Genomic DNA, 15,833 nt, shown 5'->3' with positions numbered 1-15,833 from the left:
TGTGTGTGCGTGTGTGCGCGTGTGTGTATTTACCTAGTTGTATTTTGCGGGAGAAGAGCTATGCTCGTTGTATCTTTCCGCATCCAGTTCTTTCTTAAAATCATGCATAGTGTTAGCACTCACTGCTTTCTCTTTCAATTAGTTCCATGTATCTATTACTCTGTGTAGAAAGCTGTTTTTTTTTTTTTTTTAGATCTCTTCTGTAAATGTCTTACTTAAGTTTCATCTCGTGTCCTCTGTCCCATTTAAGTAGTAGGTCATCCCTATCAAGGATTTCCATCCCTTTTATAATTCTGTAGATGGTTATCAAATCGCCTCCTCTTCTTTGTTCCAGAGTTGATAAGTGTAGCTTGTCCAATCTTTGTTCGTATGTCAACTTGCTATGTGTTCGTGCCATCTTTGTCATTGCTCTTTGAGTTCTTTTTAGTTTCTTTATGTATTTTTTGTACTAGGTGTCCATAGTGACGCTACATATTCTAATTTTGGTCTTACTAGTTTAACTAGTATCTTCTATACCATTTCCTCACCCATGTAGTCAAAGGCCACTTTCATTGATCTTATAGTTGTAAGTTTCTCCAACTATTTTGTTTACATGTTTGTCTGGTGTCATGTCGTTTGAGATAATTACTCCTAGGTCCCTTTCTGGGTTTACTTTTGCAACTTCCTTTGTACCAATTTTGTATTGACCCGATATTCTATTTTTGCTTTTTCCAAATTCCATTATACTATATTTCTTAATGTTGAAATTCACTTCGTTCTTTATACCACATTTCAAGATTTTGTCCAGGTCTTCTTGAAAAGATTTGCAATATTCTTCTGTACTTACTCTCTTCAATAGTTTCGCATCATCTGCAAAGAAGTTCATATAACATTCGACGCCTTCATCCATGTCGTTTATATGAACAGCAAACATTACCGGGGCCAATACAGAGCCTTGGGGGATTCCGCTTATCATATCTACCCAATTTGAGTTCTTTTCTCTAAGTATCACTCCCTTTTTTCTCCCATTCAAGAAGTCTTTCATCCATTCCTATAATTTTCCTTGTATTACACCTATTGTTTAAATTTTTCTTAGTAGCTTTTTGTGTGGTACTTTGTCAAAAGCCTTTTATAAGTCCAAGAAGGCATATTAAGTTTGTAGTACATGGTTTTCCACTTCTAAATCCAAATTGGTTGGGGTTTAGTATTTTGTTCTCTTCCAAGTGTTTAGTCCATTTATTTTTATTAACTCGTATATTTTTGCAATTGTGCTTGTAAGGGATACCGGCCTATAGTTTGTTGGATTTTCTTTATCTCCCCCTTATATATTGGTACAGTGTTTGCATTTTCCAACCTTGTGGTACTTTTCCTTCTTTGAGTGAGAAGACAATTATCATGTGTATTTTACCTGTGAGTTCATCTATACATTCTTTTAATATCCAGTTCGCTATTCCGTCGGGCCCATATGACTTTCTGACGTCAAGTTTCTTTATTTGGTCCCTTATTTCCTTCTGTGCCACTGTTATTTCTTTCAGTTTGGGGGATCTTTCTCGTTGTCCTTCATCCCACATTTGTAAGCTTTCAATTGTAAATACAGACCTACAGTGTATGGTCATTACTTCAGCCATTTCTACATCTTCTATATATTCTTTGTTTCCTTCACGCAGTTACACTATTTCATGTTTGTCTTTTAGTTTATCGTTTACATATCTGTAAAACAGTTTAGGTTGGTCTTTGAATTTGTCTATTATATCTTTTTCATATTTTCTTTTTTCCTCTCTGCGTATATCTATATATTCATTTCTTAGTTTGATGTATGTTTGCCATTTAGTCACTTTTTTGTCTTTTTTTCATTTTTCCAGGCTTTGTCTCTTCTATCTTTAGCATCGCTATATTTTTTATTATACCGACACTATATGTAAGCCCTTTTTTGCTTCTGCGTTGGTACATGTTTATCTGTTCCCTCCTTATATTTTTCTTTAAAAATATTCCATTTCTCTTCCATCTTTGTTTCATCATTGGCAATTTTTTCCCAACAAGCATTTTGAATAAAGAAAAAAATCTAAGTTTTACAAAGCCAGCTTTGTTGTACATTAGTCTTCCTTCTCTATGTTTCTCTTTTCTTCTCACAACATTTTGTTCCTTAAGCTCGAACTCTATGTGGTCTCTCTTCCTAATTGTTGTCTTATGATGTATTTCTTCTACAATTTCAGGCTCAGAAGTAAATATCAAGTCTAGTCTCGATGGTTCTTCGTTGTGTCTATGTCTAGTGTTTTCTTTGACCCATTGAGTCAATGTATAACCAATGGTCAGATAAGTAGGACGTTGCCTCAGAGTTCCTCTCCACCTTTTATTGTCAATGGGACCTTTCGCAGTCAGGCTCGTAGTTTCCTATTAGCGCTAGAATTTTCAATTGTCTCACATTCCATGGGTTAAAGGGGTGACTTAGCTAATTTGGAAACCGATATTAAAAAAAAATACGACATAAATGGCTGCATAAGTGTTTTTAGAATTAAAAACATGACTCTTAATGTTATAAATTTTACTTACTGGTGTGTGATAAGGCTTTGTTAATTTAATTATAAGATAAAACTAAAAATAGGTAATTATTTTTACTGAAGTAATGTAACGGGACGGGTGTAACGGTATCGTTACATCGTTTCCATCCAACGTTACTTGTAGACACAAAATGTAACGGGGTCGTCACATCATCACAATAAGGGGTCCACTGCACAAACGCCTCTAAGTTTTTGTTTCTTTATTGTCGTATCCAGTATAAAGTTATTTCACACACTATTACACAGTCTTATCACTAGGGCACGTCACTAAAAACCGACACCTCCACGGGTGCGCGAGCTGGTTTTGGTGCCCGGAAATGATGAGTTTAGCACTTATGAGGTGTCATGTTCGCATAAGCTTTAGAGTTTATGCGAGCAAGATCACGGTCATCTCCTAAGGTTAGTATCCTGGGATTACAGGGTGTGATTTACTTAATAACTAAATATGTATATATATGTCCAGGGGGGATCGTCAATATACTTAATTTGTGTTTTGTGTTTGTTTGGTTACTCGGATGTTCATGTGCGTTCGTATGTCTGTTTGGTGGTCGAGGTGTTGTTGCAAAGCCAAAAGGATATGAGTCAGCGATTTCCACTGAGCCTCGTGATGTTGATTCAGCGATTAATGCCTGTACTGGACAGTGTGTTAAGGAGTGGGTATATGACTGGGGTTATATTACTCGTCATGTATGTGAGCCGTATACATATCGCTCTCCCCCTGGGGTTAGGTGGCTCCCGGCACCTAGGTTACATGGTTTACAAAAGTATTTATATGGGTAATACATCGAGAAAAAAATTTCAGAGACACAAAATCCTGTGGGATTAAAAATGTGAAGATGGGGGGGTGTTGTTGAAGTGAATCTGAGGTCCCAAGGGGGATCATGAACTGTAATTAAGGGGTAGCGATGTTGTGTCTCAGAAGTGTAGCGTTGTGTCTCACCAGATTACATGTTATATTGGATTTCACATGAAAGGTTATACTATATGTTTGATAACACTGTTTAAATCACTTTCTAAATGTTATGGTTTTTATGGTTTAACACTATCACTGTGGGGGGGTGTCGTTTTCTAAATAATGTTCTATGGTCAGTTTGGTGTGTCACATCTCTTTCTAACTGTTATGGCGTTCATGTGTTTTAGTACCAACACTGTAGGGAATGTCATTTTCCAACCCAGTTCTATGGGTAGTGTGGTGTAACACATCGCACTTGTTGGTAATCACAATAGATATATATATATGGTTTCCCGTAAAGAATATTACAATATTCATGAACGTGGGTGAGACACAGCATAAACTTAATCTAGGTTTACAATAATTTGGGTATGGAGGTTGAAAGGTTTTGGAAGGTGTTACTTCATGCAAGAGAATTTGGTTAATACCACAAGTATAAAGAGAATGATTAAGAGGGAAAGGGCTGTGGAGGTATATGGCAGTACCTGTAGTGTAGGTCAAGTGAGTCCATGTCAAAAGTAGTCGATGTTTAAGGTGGGTAATTAATGATGTATTTAATTTTGGAGGATGAAGGTTATGTCTCAGTGAATGAGGATATGTTTATCTGACTCTCGCTAAGGTTATATTGGTCGGAAGGAAGTAGAGAAGTTTCGATAGATATGCGGAAAGGAGTTCTTATTGGAAATGGGCCATTTTAACCTCCACTGATAGATACATGACGTCCTGCATCTTCAGGGGCGAGAGCTAGAGTGCATGTTTAATTGCGTCGACGCAGAGTCATGGGATGAGACTTGCGTTTTGGTGATTGGTGTGTGTCTGTGGTAGGTGGGTTGTGGATGGGAGGTGAGATTGGGTCGAGGTTCAGTTTGACCTTTCTCAACTTCTCTCCATGTATGGTGAAGGTGGTGTGATCGGAAGGATCTGTTAGTAGGAAAACATTGTTAGGGAGTGAACTTGTGACTGTGAAGGGGCCTAGGAATTTGGGTTTGAGTTTGTTTGTTCTACTTGAGTCTTTTACCATGACTGAGTCGCCAGGTGCTATGTCAAGTGGAATTGACCGTTTGTGTTGTTTTGTCTTTGTCTTCTCCTGGGCTTCTTTCAGGTTTGCTCTAACTTGTTTGTAAATGGTTTGCATACCTCTTTTGATGCAGTGTGCGAGGTTATCTAGGTTGTATAAGGGTGGGGGTGGTTGGTTGAATATTTGGTAGGGTAGGCGCATTGGTTTGCCGAAAATGATCTCATGTGGGGACATCTTTGTTGCGGAATTGACTGTGCTATTGATACTGGCTTGTACCTGTGGTAGCCAATCTTCCCAACTGTCCATGAGGTCGTTGACCAATGGTCTGAGAATCTCTAGGACCTTGCGATTTGTTCGCTCAGTCAGACCGTTTCCCTGAGGGTGGTATGCAGTGGCAAATGTTTGGTCAATGTTGTAGAGGTGTGCTATTTCGCGCATCACCTCATTTTTGAATTCTGAGCCATTGTCAGATAACATTGTGTGTGGTATGTTGTATCTACAAAAGATATTGTTGACTAGGGTTTTGGCTACAGTCTCTGCTGTTTTGTCTTGGAGTGGTATTAAGATTGTGTATTTAGATAAATAATCAACTGCTGTGAGTACATAGTTGGAACCTTGATGGCTCGTTGGCATTTTCAGTAGGTCAATGCCAAGTGTTTCCCATGGCTCAGCAGGGAGTGGGATATCTTTTATGTTGATTTCCCTCAGGTTAGGGCCTCTGAATTGGTTGCAAGTTATACAAGAATCTATGTGTGTGGTTATATCTCTTTTCATGTTAGACCAGTAGTATGTGTGTCTAGCAGTGTTTAGTGTCTTATCTCTGCCCGAGTGGCCTCCCATTGCACTGTCGTGCAATATGTGTAGGAGCTTGGGGACTAGGCTCTGGGGATAACAGTAACCTCTCTTGTATTAATGGTTCTCCTTATGACTCCGTCGACCAGATTGAGTTCCTCAATAGGGACAGGTGGTCGGGAGTGTAAGGGGGTTTGTGAAATGAGATGCTGTTTTATTGGGGACCATATTGGGTCTCTGTCTGTTTCATCTCTAAGTTCTTGCATAGGTATGCATATGGTTTGGGTTATGGGGGTGATGTAGGTTTGTCTGCTTAGCCAATCTGCCACTACGTTAGCTTTCCCAGCTAAGTATACGATCATGGGATCGTAATCAAGGAGAGTTGCTTTCCATCTAGCAACTCTCCCATGTAGGTCTTTGGAGTTAAAAAGATAGACTAGGGGTTGGTGGTCTGTTAGTATGGTAATCTTGTAGCCTAAAATGAGGTATTTAAAGTGTTTTAGTGCCCATATGATTGCAAGTCCTTCTTTGTGTGTAGTTGAGTAGTTACTTTCAGCTTTATTGAGGACTCTACTTGCGTAGGCTATGGGGTGCTCTTTGCCATTGTCATCTTTCTGTTGTAGGACTGCGCCTATTCCTTTAGAGGAGGCGTCTGTGTAAAGAAAGAATTCTTTCTTCATGTCAGGGAAAACTAGTACAGGGGCTGTGGTGAGTGTGTGTTTGAGAGTGTCGAAACTTTGCTGTTCTGTTTCTGACCATTGAAATGGCTCACCTTTCCTTGTGAATTTGGTCAGAGGGGAAGCAATATCAGCAAAGTTTCGGATAAAGTGTCTGTAGTATGAGGCTAACCCTATGAAACTTCGTGTTTCATTTGCGTTTCTGGGGGTTGGGAAATTGTTTATTGTATCTATTTTATCTGTGTTTGTGTGAATCCCCTTTGCATCCACTTTATGGCCTAGGAAGATGAGTTCCTTCATGAGGAATCTACATTTCCTTAATTGAATCTTTAACCCCGTATTTTTGAGACGTTTGATGACAATCTCTAAAGTGTTAAGGTGGTCTCTTTCTGTGGGACTATATATAATGAGGTCGTCTAAATAGACGAATAATGAGACTCCTATCATGTCACTGAAAATGCGGGTCATCAACCTTTGTTGGGTTGAGGGGGCATTCTTAAGGCCAAAGGGCATACGCTCAAAGTTGAAATGCCCTTTATCAGTGGAGAATGCAGTTACGGGTTTTGATTCCTCTGTTAGTTCGACCTGCCAGAAGGCTGACTTGAGGTCTATTGTGGAAAAAACAGAGTTCCCGTTGCCAATGCATTGTAGTACATCTTGCATGGCGGGGAGGGGGTGTGGGTCAGATTAAGTGAGGTTGTTGATTTTCCTAAAGTCCACAACAGGGCGTAAGGTTCCGTCTTTCTTAGGGACCAAAAAGAGGGGACTGTTCCATGGGGAGTCTGAATGGGAAATTACGCCTTGGTGTATCATCTCTTGTACACTGTCATTGACTTGGGATTTCCTACTGTGAGGTATGCGGTAAGCGGGGGTGTATGAAGGGGGGGTGTTAGGGGGAATTTGGATGTGATGTTTGATTATATCACATTTGCCTAGTGGTTCACCTTCTAAGGCGACAGCTGATCTATTCCTCTGTAGGAGAGCTAATAGCTCGTTATGAATTTCTCCGTCAGCTGATGTCGTGATTTGGTCTGGGTGGATAGGGGGAAGGGGTTGTGTTGGTCTCACTGGGTTGATGTGTTGTGGCAGTGGTTCCTGGATAGGGGAATTATGGAGATGGACTGCGCAAATGTTTGTATTCTTCCTGATTTTACGGTGTTGATCTGACATGTTTGTTAACATAGCTAGTGTATGTTTATTGTCTGAGTCGATCATGTTGATCAAGACTCCATTCATCAGCTATGTGGAAAGGTGTGAAACCTACTTTGGAATCGTTCACTTCTATGCTCAGATCAACCATGTCGTGAAGTGAAATGGTGCTCCCTTCTATTAGGAGTCCTTCCATATTGGAAAATTGAATTTGGGGTGGGTCATTTAATGCTTCGTACAGAGCTCTTGGGATGATGTTCAGGTTTGTTCCTGTATCAACCATCATGTCAACTTTAAGTTGATCTACACTCACTTCTAGGGTGAGGTAGTTGTGTTGTGTATGAGATATTCCTATGGTGGTTTGGTGCGTGAGGCTGGTACACGTTCCCCCAATCGGTGGTGTTGGGTTGAGTGTGATGTGTGGGAGGGAGCTGTTTGTCGAGGGGTGTGTCGAGGGGTGGTGAATGGTTGGTTAGTTCTCTGATGAGGTTGTTGTTGTGTTTTCTGTAGGTAACACTCTTTGTTGGAGTGAGTTGTTGTTTTGTGTAGGTTGCAGTATTTGATTGGATGTGTTGGTGTAGGTAGGAGTGGGTGTTTAAAGGGGGGTGGAACTTGTTTGTTTTGATTCTGAACTTGACACTGAGCATTCGTATGCGAGGTAGTAGCATGCACTGAGCAAGGGATGGGGTGGTGTTGTACCTGCGGGTGTTGTTTTTGCTGTGTCCAACACTGGGCATCTGTGTGGGAAATGGTTCCATGAACTGAGCAAGGAATAGGGTGGTGTTGTACCTGCGGGTATTGTTGTTGCTGTGTCCAACACTGGGCATCGGTGTGGGAAATGGTTCCATGAACTGAGCAAGGGATAGGGTGGTGTTGTACCTGCGGGTATTGTTGTTGCTGTATGCAGTCTTTTGTGTTGTGACTGGTTGATGAATGGTAGGAGCACCACTTAGAAGGTTGTCCTTGATTGGTGGGAGGGGGCTGCTGTGAGTGAAGGCTATTTAGTCTGGGGAGATGGTTGGGGGTGTCTAAAGATACATTGCAAGCATTCATGATATCTAAGATATAGGTATAAGCTAGAGGGTTTCTAGTGTCTAGTTCCCTTTTGGAGGCTTCCTTTAAACACTTTGGAGGGAGTTGGGAGAGATAGGAAGCTATCTCAAGGAATGTTAGTAAGTTTTTTGTTGTCATTACATTTTGACCAAATTGGTCAGTGTGAGTCCAAGGAGAGTTATTCTCTAGGTCTTCTCTGACCTCTTTAATTCCGTTTGCTACTGTAGTATAGTGTACTGAGCATAGGACTAATGTGAACTAGTGCAAGGGTGGTGTACTGCGTGCCCGACTCGCAGACGCCTCCCACTACAAGGACCCCTTTCATACTTTATACAAAGCCCCCCTGTATGTATGCGCGCCTACGGCGCCCAATGCCTTCGCCCACGGGCAGTTGCTCTATAGATTCCTTGGGCACTAGACGTGCCCCCTCTGTACGCATAACCTACCGATCAATAAACCCCCGAACCTCACATCCTACTCACTGCGCCATCTTGGCAAGCATGTTGCAAGGGCAGCAGTGAAACAAGTTGTGTGGTTCGGGGGTTTATTGATCGGTAGGTTATGCGTACAGAGGGGGCACGTCTAGTGCCCAAGGAATCTATAGAGCAACTGCCCGTGGGCGAAGGCATTGGGCGCCGTAGGCGCGCATACATACAGGGGGGCTTTGTATAAAGTATGAAAGGGGTCCTTGTAGTGGGAGGCGTCTGCGAGTCGGGCACGCAGTACACCACCCTTGCACTAGTTCACATTAGTCCTATGCTCAGTCCAGGGACTACGAACTTCGCCTACCGAGTGGTCGAATCTGGTGGCGCAATCGGCGCCATCTCCGTCCGGTGGCACCGCCCCCCGACGCCTCCGCCACCGCCGCGCCCCTCCCCTCGCGCGCGGACCCCCCTACCCCTCGCCGCTCGCCTCGGCTCGCGGGCGTTCCTGCCCCCCGCGTCGCCTCTGCAAGCGCGGTGGGGGGGGGGGGAGGTGTAGTATAGTGTACTGAGCATAGGACTAATGTGAACTAGTGCAAGGGTGGTGTACTGCGTGCCCGACTCGCAGACGCCTCCCACTACAAGGACCCCTTTCATACTTTATACAAAGCCCCCCCTGTATGTATGCGCGCCTACGGCGCCCAATGCCTTCGCCCACGGGCAGTTGCTCTATAGATTCCTTGGGCACTAGACGTGCCCCCTCTGTACGCATAACCTACCGATCAATAAACCCCCGAACCACACAACTTGTTTCACTGCTGCCCTTGCAACATGCTTGCGAAGAGCTACGAAATCCATAATGTTAGTAACGGAATGTGGTTGGACTCTAGTGTTATTGAGGAAAGTGATAAGGAAGGATATATTATTTGCTTGTTTGTTATGAAAGACCTTAAGAAGGTGGCGTTTATATTCCTGATATGTGATTCCACATGCAACTAAGCTGTCTAGCATCCTTGCCTTTGAACGGCAAATGTCAGATGGGTCTATTTTCTGACGGCACAAATTTATTTTATCTGTCTCAGAGTATTGTGTGTTCTTTGAAAAGAACAGGTCACATGCTGTCAAGAAGTCTGTAATGGATAGTCCACTATCTTGGGAAAAGGTTGGGATTTCTGTGAGGGGGGTTATGGTTTGATAGTTGTTAATTATTGTTGGTTGAGGTTGTGGGTAAGGATAATATTGTGGGTGGGGCGGAAGGTTATGTGGGGGTTGGTGGTATGGTGTGGAGTGGGTTTGACCAGATGGGGTATGGGGGGAAGGAAAGGGGAAGTTTTGGTACTGCTGCTGAATGGGAGGGGGGTTATTATGTGTTGGGATATGGGGGTTGGATGGATTATGGTTTATAGGAGGTTTTGTTTGCATATTTGGTTGGATGGGAGGAATGGGTGGTTGTGGTTGTGAGGGGTGAAAGGGGTCTACTTGAGGAGGCTGGTTGAAAGGTATGATATTAGGAGGAGTAATATGAGGAGTTGGTTGGGTGGGTTGTTGTGGTTGAGATGGGTTGGAGGTGTCTACTTGAGGAGGCTGGTTGAAAAAAGGTAAGACATCGTTCTCATAAAGAGGGTCTATTGGGTTATCTGCATTAGGATTAGTTTTGTCAGGATTATTTAACTGGTCATTGGTTAACTGTTTAGAGGTATTGTCAACCTGTGGATATAGGTAAAAATGGTCTGGTTTGTCATTGCCAATTAAGTCTTCTGTGTGTATTTCCTCTTTGTCACTGGATATGTCATGTTGTTGTTTTTCTTCTCTAGACTTTGAGAAGACGCTATGTACCCTTTGTAAAACTTTGCTTCTGGTGGCAGAGGCCATGTTGCCAAGTCATGTATTAGTTAATAGTTAGTATGTATTAGTTAATAGTTAGGTTTGATTTGTAATCTAAGAAAAAAAGAGCTGTTAAAATATGAATAATAGGTATATAGTAACTAAGGGTAATATGTTATGCTTAGATAAGGGAGGGGGGGATATAGGATGTCAACATTTATATATGGGTTATATATAAGAATATATAGTTATAATTGGTTAAAAAAAATGTAAAAATATTATGTAATAATAATAATAATGGTTAAATATAGTGCACCTTATGGTATAATAATCACTGGTTAACAGTAGTAATTATGAAGGGTAAGTTACATTTATAAAAATGTCTAAGTTCTATGTAAAATATAAATGGAGTTTAGACAAGAATTACTTAACTGTAAGAGTACATATAAATGTGATATTATGTAATAGTCAAATCTAGTAAGGTTATTGCATATCTATAAATATGAAATTGTATTAGGAATATGTGAAATTGGTATTTGATAAGTTGTAGTGGTTGAAAATTAGAATTTACAAAATGTTTGAAGCATGTTATTTTCTTTCAGCCAAATAATGTTACGACTGTTTGGTGAGTGACATATAGTGTACACACAAATTATGTCACTGGTAAAAAAATGCATATGATCATAATAGTATGTATGCAAAACAGTGGAATAGTGAAATCTAGAAAAAAATGATTTATATGGTTAATATAATTATATATATATTATTTAACACTGTTAAATATTTTTTTTTAAATGGTATTCCTAATAGTCTTACTTGGAATATTTTTGTTAATTGGACACTGCACTCGTAAAATGTAGACAGATTTGTAGTTATCGCCAGGTGGGGCTGTAGTTTGGCGTAGACTTTTTTGTAGTTACGCGTTGAGAGAGGCGTGCGTCACCATAATACGTCACGTAGTAATAGGGTTTTTGGTTGAGTGGTGTGTGTAGGTTTACCTCTAGATGAGGGGAGCGCCTCGTTGATATTCTCGTAAAAAAAGGAGACAGGCCGTATCAGGGGTGGTTTGATTACGGAATATATTGGTATTAATTGTAAGGATTTTATGTTACCTTTATAATGTTGATTTTAGTAGTGGGAGATCGGCTTGTGACGATTGCCCGTGATGTATAGTGTGAACCAAGTTCTTGTTCTTGAGAGCGTTTTGTTCAGTGCGGTTATTTGTTCGTACTTGAATGTAGTTGGAGAAAAATGGACGGGTTTGAAGTTCACCGTAGAAGGTACACCGTAGTCTCTTCGGAGTAGATGGGTTGCGGGGTTTGCTGCCACCAGTGATGTAACGGGACGGGTGTAACGGTATCGTTACATCGTTTCCATCCAACGTTACTTGTAGACACAAAATGTAACGGGGTCGTCACATCATCACAATAAGGGGTCCACTGCACAAACGCCTCTAAGTTTTTGTTTCTTTATTGTCGTATCCAGTATAAAGTTAGTTCACACACTATTACACAGTCTTATCACTAGGGCACGTCACTAAAAACCGACACCTCCACGGGTGCGCGAGCTGGTTTTGGTGCCCGGAAATGATGAGTTTAGCACTTATGAGGTGTCATGTTCGCATAAGCTTTAGAGTTTATGCGAGCAAGATCACGGTCATCTCCTAAGGTTAGTATCCTGGGATTACAGGGTGTGATTTACTTAATAACTAAATATGTATATATATGTCCAAGGGGGATCGTCAATATACTTAATTTGTGTTTTGTTTGTTTGGTTACTCGGATGTTCATGTGCGTTCGTATGTCTGTTTGGTGGTCGAGGTGTTGTTGCAAAGCCAAAAGGATATGAGTCAGCGATTTCCACTGAGCCTCGTGATGTTGATTCAGCGATTAATGCCTGTACTGGACAGTGTGTTGAGGAGTGGGTATATGACTGGGGTTATATTACTCGTCATGTATGTGAGCCGTATACAATAAGTGTAAGGAGTAAAAATTAGAGGATGTCGATTTCGGTTTGTGGAATTTATCTAAGAGTGTCGAAAAATAATGGATATCACTGTCACGTCCTGTATATGAAGATAATCAGCGAGATAAAATATAACAACAGTGGTGGCGGACGTACGAGTATTTGATGCGCGATGTATTGAAGCGATGAGTTGAAAAACGTCGCAGCATCATGAAAGCAGTCATGGGCGTACCGATTTCTAATCGCTGCGCAGTGTGCCAACAGTTGATGGGAGAAGAAGCACGCGCTCTGCTTCGCTCTTCTAGTTTCATACAATGGCACAAGCAACTTCCGCAAAGCCTTTCGAGTGGACGAAGACTATTATCTTACATTACATTAAAGCTACTAAAGCAGTACCCAGCCATTTGGAATATCAAGTGCAAAGAATATAAGATGAGAAATATAAAAAGTACAAACATCGAAAGCTGACTTCTTTTCCTTAACAAAATGTAATGTGCGGAATGAAGACATTACCAAAAAACTTTATACCCTGAAAACACAGTTTCACAGGGAAGACTGCCATCATTGCATCAAAGAAGTCTGATGTTGGCACGAAAAATGTATACACTACAAAACTGTGGTGGTTTATTGATTAAATGAGTAGAGCGCCGGCAGACATTCTCATCCCGTGAAAGCCAAATGATGACTGAGATCTGGTTGTTCGCGCAAGGTATTCGCAGTGATGCAGCCCGTCCGGACGCTAGTGACAAGTTTTCATCACGACTACTGTATCAAGTCGCTGATACGTGATGGACTGATGGTACGTGTGGAGGGGGCTTTAGTTATCGTACCGGAAAAAGTAAGTCTTCGATACAAAAATATATTTTCTATACATTACATAGATTTGCCTATTGCTTGGTGCATTCAGTTGAAAGTATATATCAGTATATGTCCATTGAAGTCGGTAGAAAATGACAAATTGCTTGGTTTGATACAATTATAGGCTGTTTTACGAATATCATCTGTAATTATAAATAGAGGCTCAAACAATGCTATATGCCGTTTGCAACCATGAAATTAATTGACTTAAATTTCAGACACAATAATGTACAACGATATACCTCTGTAAGTTTATAATACTTGCCCAAAAAAGTAATTATTTTCCGGCAAGAATTACAAGATCTGGCGGTGTCTGGTATCAAATCTCTCACTGCGAAAGGTCCCATTCTTCCCAATTTATTTCCTTTGCGTTAAAGTCACCCATAATCACTATGTTTTCTCCATATATCAGTGTCTCGGTTAATTCATTCTTTGTGTCTTCCAGTAATTTTGAGTGTTCGCTGTCAGACCAAATCTTAGTTTTTGGGGCCACATATACAACTATGAACTTTTTGCTTTTCATACTGCTATTTTCGACTTTAATCGTGATCAATTCCACATTTTCTTTACCTTCTGCTACCTTTATTACATTTAAGCCCTTTCTAGTCAATAAGATGATTTCTCTCCCTGTTTGTCCATTCTATTTTTCGGCCAAAGGTTGTATAAACCTTGTCCCACCATACTTGCTTGTATAGGACCTCTCAGTTTTGTCTCCACAAATCCCATTATATATGGTTTCTCTGTTGAGAAATTGTCGTTTAGTTAATTTATTCCATGTTTGTATATGCCACTTTTTTTTATGTACCATGTTCTTAGTCTCAGATCCAGCACTCTAAAAAAAAAAAAAAAAAAAATAATAGTAATAATAATAATAATAATAAGAAGAAGAAGAACAATGATAATAATAAATAAAAATAATAATAATAATAGTAATAATAATAATAATAATAATAATAATAATAATGATAATAATAATAAGATAAATAAAATAATTTTTTTCGGTTTCCATTTTTTTTTTTCTCTTTTTTTTTTAAGATTCACTTCTTAGTGCCCTATTTTTCTCTATTTCCTCTTCGTTCATTTTTCTTTTTCTTTTTTTTCCACACATCTTTGTATTTTTCACTGCTAGTTTTGCCGCTTTTGATAGTATTTCTTTCGCTATCATTTGAGTTCTTAGTTTTATTTTCATTGGTCTGTAGTTTTTTCTTTCTTTCTTTTGAGTATGTACTCATCCTATGCACGTCATCGATTTCCTTTCCAAATTCTGTCCCTCGTCCTGAACCGCTTTCAGTATCTCCTTCGCAATTTCTTTCTCTTCTTTTTCTTTGGTATTTGTCTACATTGTAAACCACAATGCATTTCTTTTTGTCCACTGTGTCTCTCACCCAGTTTTCCTTTTCTTTGATCACCTTGATCACTGTTTCCTTTGCATTCTCTTTTGTCTGCTGCTGTACTATTTCTTTGAATGAGAGTTTTTGATTTTCACGTTCCTGTTTCCACTTACTTTTTTATTTCATACAGATTCTTTGATTTATTCTTCTATCTTTTGAGTTACTGCTTGTAATTGTTATTTACCTCTTTCTTCAGTTCTTCGTTTATATTTCTAACCTCGTTTTCCTTTCTCTCATTTTCTCTTTTAATCGCACTCAGTTCACTTTTTCGATCGTTTGTCTTAGTATCACCTCATTAGTTGTGCGTAAGTTTGATACCTCTAATTGTAAAGCTTTATGGTCTTATTTTAAATCAATAAATTCTTCTGCCAAGTTGTTGATGTCTCGATTCTTTATTGCTCTGTTAATCCTAATAACTCTATCCGTGTCCACATTTTTATCCATTGCTCCCCCTTTCCTCCTAACTCCCGAGAATAAATCAGAGTCGTACCTGTAATTCGTCCTTGTAGTAACGTTTAAACATGTTTTCTTAGGGATCACTCCCAATGACGACTCAACTTTAGTCATATCCAATCCTCTCTTGGTTGGTTCGTTGATCCTTTTTTTTTTTTTTTTTTTTCATCATTGCTACCCTCCATTCTGTGCTAGAACTATGATTTCCAAGAACTGTACTGGATACGTTACCGTTCACACGAAAACATATTGTTACATCCCGTGTGTTTGTGTGTGAGTAATTCTGAGGGTATTGCACTGTATTATTAGATCAGTAGATCTTCGCCTTAGTTAAAGTCGTCTAATGACAGATGTGTATAATTGTTATTGTTGTTTGGGAAACAAATGATGTCAACGTTTTCTGCTGAACATTGTCTGACATCAAAGTCGACATTTGTTTTGAACGAAAGAGCAAAAGTGAAATACTCACAATTGAAACAATTCACTTACTCTCCTTCAGTAATTTATTTGATAATTTTGTTAATATCATATCTATATCTAATCAGTATTATTTAATGAATTTAATCAATTTAACTCGTTTGAAAGGCTAATACAGTTGGTTAGTTTCCTCACTAGCCACCTGTCCGTGCATGATAATGTGGCATCAGCGAATTCGAGTTTAAATGTAAAATGAAATTATTTCATGTTTGGCAACTTTTAATCTCAAGCACTGTTAATTTACAGGTGAAATAATATTTCACAC

At 39.8% G+C, this 15,833-nt stretch overlaps 1 protein-coding gene across 5 annotated transcripts in view; it reads left to right on the top strand.

The window, feature by feature from the left end:
- The window catches only part of LOC143033824 (uncharacterized), a 154,744-nt gene that overhangs the window by 126,479 nt on the left and 12,432 nt on the right, over window positions 1-15,833 (top strand). The window lies entirely within an intron of this gene.

Source organism: Oratosquilla oratoria, chromosome 16 (genome assembly GCF_046742065.1).
Source record: "Oratosquilla oratoria isolate Oo_2021 chromosome 16, ASM4674206v1, whole genome shotgun sequence".
Classification (NCBI taxonomy): Eukaryota; Metazoa; Arthropoda; class Malacostraca; order Stomatopoda; family Squillidae; genus Oratosquilla; species Oratosquilla oratoria.
Note: the sequence above shows the minus strand (reverse complement) of the source record. Positions and strands in the feature narration are given on the sequence as shown.